General features: G+C 40.5%; 1 pseudogene; it reads right to left on the bottom strand.

Moving 5' to 3' along the window:
- Nucleotides 1-384: 384 nt before the first annotated feature.
- Nucleotides 385-3484, bottom strand: LOC132500088 (UDP-N-acetylglucosamine--peptide N-acetylglucosaminyltransferase 110 kDa subunit-like; annotated as a pseudogene).
- Between the last annotated feature and the right edge of the window lie 6914 nt (nucleotides 3485-10398).

Genomic DNA, 10398 nt, shown 5'->3' with positions numbered 1-10398 from the left:
CCCAAGATATAAAGAAAAAAATTAATTCAGAAGACTCAATCAATCCATGATAATCACAAAACGGCTGGGCAATCTCTATCTCCCTTCCACACTAACCATCCATCCCCTGGGAGACCAAGGGAGATCAGACCTTCCAGACTTACCTTCCAGACCCTCCAGACACCTGGCTGCTGCAAAATTCGATGGAGACTCCTTGTGGAACAGCAGTTTCGCATCTCTTGGGTCTCTCCCTATCGTGATCATGCAGGAAGCAAGTCTGGCTGTGCTATTTCTTATCATTGTCTGTCACCCATCTGCACCATGATATTGAAAAAGTAGTTCCCTTTCCCCCAGAAGGTTGAGGCTCAGCTACAGGGATAATTCTCCTGGGCACACAGTCGTTATTTAGGCCGACTCAGTGACTTCAACAGGCTTAATCATGTGATCAGGTTTGTTGCCAGCTGCATAATGCTCCCACATCTGTAGATAGAGCCGCTCTAGTTCCATTGTGTATTGTTTGGTGTTGAACAGAGGGCTAGATGTTCTCTGCTTCCAGACTTTGCCACGAATTTTCTTCAGGTATTCGAGATCAGTTCCCAGTTTCACAGCTATCTCTTCATATTCTTGCCTATTTTTAGCAATCAGCTCAAGACAGCCTAAACAAGTGAGCTGGGAACCTGCAACTCGGGAAGCAAGAGTCTCTCCTGGCATAGTCACCATGGGGGTCCCTGCCCAAAGGACATCCATCCCTGTGGTGTGGCCATTACAGAGTGGAGTGTCCAAGCAGACATCAGCCAGCTGGCCTCTCCGAACATGTTCCTCTTTAGGAGCAACAGGGGAAAAAATGATACAGTTTGGGAGAAGGCCCACATTTTGTGTGTACTGTTGAATATTAGCTTCTCCTGCTGCTGGAAAACGCAACAGCCACAGTACACTATTGGGAACACGCTTCAGAATATTTGCCCACATCTGCAAAGTAGATGGGTCAATTTTGTATAACTGATTAAAGTTACAGTACACAGTGGCATCTTCCGGTAACCCACACTGAGAACGTGTGGTTACAATAATGGTACGGGGAACCTCCTCTCCAGTGGCAGCCTTATTGTTGATCAGGGTAGTTGCCAGGCCATTGCTAATACTGAATCCATTCATTGTAATCTGAATTTGTCCTCTGTTAATCATTTCAATAACTGCTTCTGCAACAGTATTCATAGGAATGACAGGCATATTAAGAGCTGTATTACTGCTGTCTGCGCTGTCTTCTCCATCAGGACATTTCATCTTGACTATTTGCACATCTGATAGACTATCAAGAAATGCTTGGAGGTCGATGCCATTCAGCACAATCCGATTGTCATAAAGGTGCCCATTGGACTCAAAATCGATGACGGCTTTTTTCTTCAGGTGAGGGAACATATTAGCATGATCACCAATAAAGAATGTATGGGGCATATAAGCCAGTTTCTCAGAATACTGCTCAGCAACTTCAGCAGGTGACGTTTCCTGATCAGTGATGATATAATCCATGAAAAGCATGCCACTAGTCCCAGGGTACCCCAGCCACATTGCCTGAATAGGAGCTGGCCTGAGAGCAAAGAGTTCATTTCGAGCACCCCTGGTATAACCATTCATATTTACAAGGATGTGTATACCATCTTGATGGATGCGATCAGCTGCTTTCCCATTGCATGGAATCTGAGAAAGATCAGTGAAATGATTGGCTTCTGCCATCACCTTCGCTCGGAAGTTTGTGCCATCATGTGGGCTCAGGGCATAACAGAATATCTCAAATTTATCAGGATTGTGCATGCCTGGAATAGACTGCATAAGGTGAGAAGTAGGATGATTCCCAAAGTCAGAACTCACGTATCCTACACGCAGTCGACCATCACTGAGCTTCAAGTCTTTTGGATGTTCATACGGTGGTTTATGAAGGACACTTATATTAGCCAAGCAGAGGTTCCCATGCCTCTCAGCAATAGCCTTCCTGAAGCCATGAGGAAGAGGATAGAGCATACTATGTTGAGGCTGCACAGAAGGCAACCTATTCTTCTCCAACTGGTCAGCCACAATGCTGACCAACTTCTTCATTCGCTCATCATAGTCTGTCCAATCACAGACAACCTGCAGGCAATGAGCCAAATGACAATAAGCATCAGGAAAATCAGGTTGAAGCTTCAGAACAGTGCGATAAGAAGCAATTGCTTCTGGAATATTCCCTGAATCCTGGTGAATGGAAGTCAGATTGCTGTGGGCATCCGCAAATGCAGGGTTGATCTGAACGGCACGAGTATAACACTGCAAGGCTCCCTGAACATCCTGCATCTCCCATAGAGTGTTTCCCATATTACAGTACGCATCAGCAAAGGTAGGACTGATTCGAATAGCCTCCTTATAATGCATCAGAGCTTCGTGCCGTTTCCCCTGCTGCTTCAATACACTTGTTAAATTTGAATGGGCATCAGCAAAGTCTGGGCAGAGCTCTAATGCTTTACGATACAAGCGAACTGCCTCTTCACTGTTTCCCTGTTCTCCTTTGATATTGGCTAGGTTATTCAGAGAGTCTGCATGGGTGGGACACAGCCGGAGAGCTGTATGATAACAATCTTCTGCTTCAGCAACACTGCCCTTCTCTTTGAGAGCGTTGGCTAGGTTGCAGTAAGCATCAGGGAAATGTGGTTGCAATTCAATAGCTCGCCTGTAGGTGTCTATTGCCACATCCATCAGGCCTTGCTCGTAGTATACACAAGCCAGGTTGTACCACTGCATGATTTGGACTCAAGCTTAGGGCACGAAGGTAAGCTGCCACAGCTCTGTCAAAAATCCGTGCCTCATTGAAGACATTTCCTAAATTGATATAAGCATCCAGAAAATTGGGGTCAAGGGTGACAGCCTTTTCAAAGTGATGAATTGCAAGCCAAATCTCCCCTTGTGCGTTGAAAACACAGCCAAGATTACTCCAAGCTACTGCAAAGTTCGGTTGCATCTCAATTGCTTTCAAATAACATGCCTTGGCTTCTTCTAAGCCACCCAGGGCTTTGAGCAGGTTCCCCAGGTCACTGCGAACACAGTACAAAGAAGGATTGTACTGAAGAGCAGAGATTTAAGCTTGTACTGCCCCTTCCATGTCGCCTGCTGCTACCAAAGCGGCTGCCAGGTTAATATAACCATCGATGAAATCTGGTTTGAGACGCAATGCATGCCGGTAATGCTCAGTTGCTTCCTGCAACTGCCCTCTTTCCTTGTACACATTCCCCAAATTTGAATAGGCTTCTGCCAGAAGAGGGTTCTGTTTAATTGCCAGAGTACTAAAGTGGGCAGATCTGTCCAGCCTTCGACACTGGAAGTGTATAGGTGAAAGTAATAAAAGTACACCAGTATTGCCTGGCTCTTGTCTCCAGAGCTGCATGCAGTGTCTCTCAGCTGTCTCAAAATCTCCTGCCTGATATTCTCGATGTGCCAGCTCAGCTAACCCTTGGAAGGAAAGCATATGTTTTGTTGGTTCTGTGCTGTCGGCCACGTTACCCACGGAAGACGCCACCTGGAGTTTCTGGAGAGAGTGAAAAAAGGGGGTAATGGAGTCCCGCTGCCGCCACTACTGGCAAGAATGTTTCTAGTGGTAGCAAACACGAGCGCAGCAGCCGTACCACTGCTTTGGCATGCGTAAGCGGCGGCAACAGTTACAGGCACTGAACCTTAGGAACTGTGGTTGGCCATCTACCTCTCATGCTCTTGAAATCTTAATTCTTAACCCTGCCCTCTTCCACCATTTTTCTTCTAACCAGGGAATAAAAATTACCTATCCATTTGCCTTAGAAGAAATCAAAAATCAGTAGGCCAAACACTTTTTAAAATATTGTTTTCTGTCCAGTTGGAAATGAAATACATGATTGACTTTTCTTCATCATTCATATAGTCAACGTGGACAACATTAGGGCCGTGAATTTCAATACAGTAAGATGAGAAAATTTTAAATTGGCCTTCCCAAACCAATAATAAGTAACTGATGTTGTATAGAATGCTAAAATCTTAGAGACTGAGTTTGATATTTTAAAAGTTCTGCAAACATTAGCTAATTTCTCCTCATCAAATTTCTCATGCCTCAAACCTGAGTATTACTTTTTAAAAGATAAATTTATTTATTTTTATTTATTTATTTTTATTTTGGCTGTGTTGGGTCTTCAGTGCTGCGTACAGGCTTTCTCTAGTTGCGGCGAGCGGGGGCTACTCTTTGTTGCGGTGCCCAGGCTTCTCATCGCAGTAGCTTCTATTGTTGTTCCACAACTCTATGGGTTCCTTTTGAGGTCCTACGAAGAACCCTAGAAATTAGTTCATGTAATTATAGGTTTTTGAAAAATTGTCAAATGTGAGATATTTTAATTTCCATCAGGTAAGTCCAGCGTCTATTTCTTTGTCAATTTTCCTTCTATCATATTCTGCTATGTTGGATCATCTTGGATTGGTCACAGGCTTTTTTGAAATCTGGATAAGGAGATGTTTTAAGTGAGGCTATTATGTGATTTTCAGACAGCACCATATGTAATTGACTATATAATATCCCATTACAGGAATAACTTCCAGTACTCTTACTGACTACCCTACTGACATAACTAGCACAAGACACAGAAGCGTAAGGACAAAAACCACCTTACAGTATAGCCATGTCTTGCACTTCACAGCTCTCAAAGCATGTGCGTTTGAAGAAGAAAAAAAGAACTGAAAAGTATAAAACCAGAAGTTATTCTGTGGAAAATTATTTCAATCATCAGGCATGTGAAAGATAAGTCAAAGATTCAGTTTTCTTCAATGCTTAGTCAAAACGGAAATTTCCTTCTGTCAAGAATATACTCCAGGGCTTCCCTGGTGGTGCAGTGGTTGAGAGTCTGCCTGCCGATGCAGGGGACACGGGTTTGTGCCCCAGTCAGGGAAGATCCCAAATGCTGCGTAGTGGCTAGGCCTGTGAGCCATGGCCACTGAGCCTGCATGTCCGGAGCCTGTGCCCCACAACGGGGAGAGGCCACAACAGTGAGAGGCCAGCATACTGCAAAAAAATAAATAAAACCAATATACTCCAGGGGCTTCCCTGATGGCACAGTGGTTAGGAAGCCACCTGCCAATGCAGGGGACACGGGTTCGAGCCCTGGTCCGGGAAGATCCCACATGCTGCGGAGCAACTAAGACCGTGTGCCACGACTATGGAGCCTTTGCTCTAGAGCCCGTGAGCCACAACGACTGAGCCTGCGAGCCACAACTACTGAAACTTGTGTGCCTAGAGCCTGTGCTTTGCAGCAAGAGAAGCCACCGCAATAAGAAGCCTGCACACCGCAACAAAGAGTATCCCCCGGTCGCTGCAACTAGAGAAAGCCTGCGCACAGCAACGAAGACACAACACACTCAAACATAAATAAATAAAAGAATATACCCCATCAATAATGTGTGTAATGGAATGGTGTGAATGAGTATTTTAGCAGAATTCCTGTAATGCACAAACCTATAGCAGTACTGAAATCAGTAATGCATTTATAATAGTAAATATTTATGAAGAAGTAATCCATAGAGGTTTTCTCAAAGTTAACAATGAACATTAATGCGACATTATCAATAATAAATTGTGACGCTGAAATAAACTTTTCTAAACTATTAATAACTAAAAGCAAACTCTAATCAACCATGTGAAAAGAAATCTATGTCTATAAACTACAAAGTTTATTTCTTAAAATTTTATTTCTAAAACACATAAACTGTCATATGAGGAGGCAGTTAAAGAATATATAGCTACAAGAGTGGGGAAAAAGTTTTATAGAGACACATCTGGCAGCAGTTCATTTTCAAATGTCATTTTTCTAGATTTTGTGACACCTACAGTATTGATATTTGAAAGCATTAAAAAAATTGTATTTTGAAGATTTGCTACTTCCAGGTAGAGTAAAATATTTTGAAGCAAAACAACATTTACACTGAGAAAAATTTAAAAAGCCAAATAAAATAGTCAGCATTCAATCAAAAAGTTCTAGACATACCAAGAGATAGAATCATATGACTAAAATTCTAAGAAAAGAACAGATAATACACAAATATTTATATAAGATATTGTGTATATGTATCAGGAAAAGTCTTTATCAAGAAAAGACTTTAAAATCATCAGAATTAATATTACATTTTATTTATTTGTATATTTTATTTATATATAGATATTTATATATTTATATAAAGAACTTAAAGATAAAGCCCTAGTTAAGGCAGTGACCAAAGCAGTAGCAGTGGGAGTGAAAAGAAATGGTTATATTCAAGGATATTTTGTCAGTAAAAGTCCAAGATCAAATGTCTGACTGCATACATGGGATGGATAGACGGAGTGGGAAAAATCAAAGTGAACTATAGAGGTTCTAGTGAAGATGGGGTTGCCATCACCCAACCCAAGGGGTTGCGATCATCCCCAAGGTCTAGGAGACTCAAAGGGAAGGTCATGGTCGAGGAAAAGTTAATTGCTGGGAAAATAAGACTCCCAGTCTCTCCATCTCCTTATACTAGTTTTTTTTTTAAACATCTTTATTGGAGTATAATTGCTTTACAATGGTGTGTTAGTTTCCGCTTTCTAACAAAGTAAATCAGTTATACATATATATATGTCCCCATATCTCTTCCCTCTTGCATCTCCCTCCCTCCCACCCTCCCTATCTCACCCCTCTAGGTGGTCACAAAGCACAGAGCTGATCTTCCTGTGCTATGTGGCTGCTTCCCACTAGCTATCTATTCCTTACACCAGTTTTGTTTTTCTGCTCATATATGTAGCAGCATTTCATTCAAGGGGAAAGTCATTGATCTGCCTGGTCAAATTAAACACCATAGTTCAAGGCACATTTACAGTGGTTAGTTCCTCCACAATTTAGAAAGTAACGTTCACAGTTTCCCTCTTCCTACACTGTGGAACACATTGGCCATTCCTCCAAAGTTTCCACTCCATAGAGTGGACCAGAGATGACGTTAGCCCAGAACTGAGAGCTTGGCATGAGATGATGTCAACCCCACCTAGAGCTCTGGCATAAGTTATGACCCAACCCAGCTCTACAGAGAGTTCTGCATGGAATCTTGTCTCAGCCATAATAATGTGATTCTGTTTTTCATTTGGTTTTCTTCTTTGCTTAACTTTCCCTGGCCACTCTGACAAACAAAATTTCAGGCAATCCTGGGCCACTCACTAACTTTATTCCATCAAATGTTATCCAGATTCCCAAGAAAATTACTAACAATAAAGGGGGAAATTTGGAACATGGTGAGTTTTAGGTGCCTGAAATATACAGGTAACTGAATCCAGTTAAGTAGCAAATTATTTGGATCTCAAATATGCCAGTAGAAGAGCAGACTAAGCTCAATTTAATGTACTCTTACTGGAGACACATGTAAATTCTGGGTCAGTTTTGAAAATGTTAAAAGCACATAGCTGAGATTAAAAGAAAGAAAGGAACACCTGCATGTTTCAGAAAGTAACAGAGAAATTAAATCCAGAGAAATAAGAGCAGACTGATGTGTATGGGTTCCGTTCCCTAGTATAGGCCTTATGTACATAGGGGCTGGAGCTAGAAATCTAACATTACCTTGAGGCCAGGAATTTAGACTCAGGATGGAACAATATGGAGAAGTTAGTACAGATATCCTACAGAACTTTCATGAGGAACTGCTTAGTCCATTAAGAGGGCCAAGGGAGGTGGTGAGGAAGATTGATATCTCTTGAAAACCTTCAGGTACAGAAAACATCAACACCTCTGAAAAGTAGGCCTGTCCTTCCCAGAGTTGTGATGGCCAGGTTGTCACTAACCTGTAAGGCCCTGTATGAATCAGAAACTGCAAGGAGAGTAATTCAAAGAAAACCAGATGCAGGATGGGTGTGGCAATAAATCCTAGGACCCTATCAGAAACAAAATTAAAACCACTCTAGAGGGAAATTTTAACAAACCAGGGCAGAGAGTATCCTAACCAGAATAAAATAATAATTCTGAGGAAGTTACTTTACTTATTTAAGTAAGATTCAATGCATTCCCATGGCCAGGCCCTTTTGAAGAATTCTAAAACATATACAAACAATTCATTTACATCTTATATATACCACCATCCAGAGCAAAATTCACTTAAGAACTGTACTGGTGGAAATTGGGCAGCACTATGGAGAAAATAAAATGTGTTTACCATCAAAAAACATGAAGGTAAGAAAGATAATGTCTAATTTTTTAATTATCCTGTGGTTTCTTGAAATCTTTTGGAAACCCAAACTAGAGAAACCTAGGAGGAAATGAAGATTCAAATATTTAGAGATTTATCAACTCATCTATAAAAGCTTTATTAATCTCTTCTTTTAATAACATTCCTGAGAGGTATAAATGTGTCCAGTGATAGGGTTGAATAAGCCTGAGAGAATTTCAGTTGTTTACTATTCTTGGTCAGCTCTTAAGACCTTTCAGGAGCATTTTGATTTTCATGGCCTCATCCAACAAAAGCAGGATATTTTACAGAAAGTCCTGGTCCACTTTTCGGCTTGCTTTTGTGTTTATGTTTTTGGTTTTTTCACATCGGGCGGTACATTAGGCTACCTATTGCGTACTCCGTCATTCATGCATGCATTCATTCAAACAATATTGACTGAGTTGAGACATTTAATTAACACTCAATAAATGATGTTTAGATGAATGAATGCGCTTTCTATCAAAGTAAGTGTAAGTACTGAGAAAAATTACAGAATGTATGATCCCAGCCCCACAAAAGCTTATAACTGTGTTGAGGATATAACATATGCTGATGAAATAACTAATATATCATATTGGACAGTGTCTAAGTTCAAAAATGAGTTTTTATAAATAATCAGAGCCTAAGGAGCACAAAGAAGGGACAGTTCATTATGGGTTGAATCTATCAATAAATGTACATTTCAGATGAGGTTTGAGATTGACCTCAAAGAAGAGGACTTAGATATATGAACAGAGAACAAAAAAGGCATAGTGATAGCATGTGCATAGATAGTGTGGCCAATATTTATGTTCTTCATTAAAGACAGTCAGAGATAACCCAAATGTAACTGTTTCCATGGGTCCATTCTCAGTATCCAAAGAAAACGGCAAATCCTATCTTAGTAAAGCTAATGAAATACACAGTCTTTAACAAAGAGATTGTGAAGGAAAGGGGGAGAGAAAGGCTTGCATCCCACACCACACAACAAAACTTATTGAATTATTTGTTTAATTGTCTCCCTCTGAAAATTTCCTCTCCCTCTCTCTGTATGTATCTCTTCTCCCACATCTGGCCACACTCTACCAGCCATCTTTCCAGATCTTTCCAGAACTCTCCATCCTAGTTTCATTAGGCCACAATTTAAACATCTCACAGGTCTCCAGGATGCATCCCCATCACTTATTCCACAAAGACAAACAAAGGACACTTCTCAGGATCACGTTTCTTTGAAGGAAGAGGTCATGAGGAGTGATTATAAATAATATAAGGTGGAGAGCAGTGACTTAAAATACCATTTTTCACCTTAGAATGTGAATACAGGGAACTTTGGGAAACTAGAAAATCTAGAAAGGATTCACTGATAATTACTTATGTTCAATGAATAAAATAAAATGTAAGAATATGGCTAAACTCTGACAGATTCACTTTTTCAAAAGTTGCTTTCACACACCTTCACTATTGGGATGTTTGATAAACACACCTTTCCTTCTTTACTTTCTTCTTTCTTTGCAGATACTGGCACCAAACTTTCAAACAATAACAACCTTCCCATAAGTCCCTTGCCAGGCAAGATTAAGGTATAACAATCCAAACAAAGTTTTGAAGAAGATAACTGGTTGAAAGCACAGGAAAAGAGCTGGGTTTCTCTTATTCAACAGTCACATAATGAGTAATGTGCGAATTGGTTTAAAATGTCTCTCTGCGTGAGGGGCTAAGGTTAAGATTAGAACTTCTGAGGCCAGAAGAGCAAAATGACTACGACAATCCACATATTTTCAAGAGCTGCCCTTTGGATGTGAGGCATTGATTTTTTCCCACTATTTTTTCAGCAACCCAACTGGTGTCTTTATTAAACGACATAAGGGAATACAGTGTGGCCAAGAAGGCTTAGATTTCCTTAGCCCCAAGTCAGATATTCTCCAGTGACTGTCCACTCAAATGAAAAAGAGAGATTTACAAGAGGAAACTGGATACAACTGAGTGTACTTTAATTTTACCTGAATTATTTGTTTTGTTTTCAATTCTCCGCTGAAGTGTCTACATTAATATATTTTTAAGAACATTTCCTTAAGTTGAAGTATTCATTCAGTATATTCATTTACTATAATTTAGAAAAGCCAAATGATTTAGGCAAATTCATTTCTATATTGCCACAACAGTGTATTGTGAACTAAATGACACCTGGCAGTTCTTTACTCA

The sequence above is a fragment of the Mesoplodon densirostris genome, chromosome 12 (assembly GCF_025265405.1).
Source record: "Mesoplodon densirostris isolate mMesDen1 chromosome 12, mMesDen1 primary haplotype, whole genome shotgun sequence".
NCBI lineage: Eukaryota > Metazoa > Chordata > Mammalia > Artiodactyla > Ziphiidae > Mesoplodon > Mesoplodon densirostris.
Note: the sequence above shows the minus strand (reverse complement) of the source record. Positions and strands in the feature narration are given on the sequence as shown.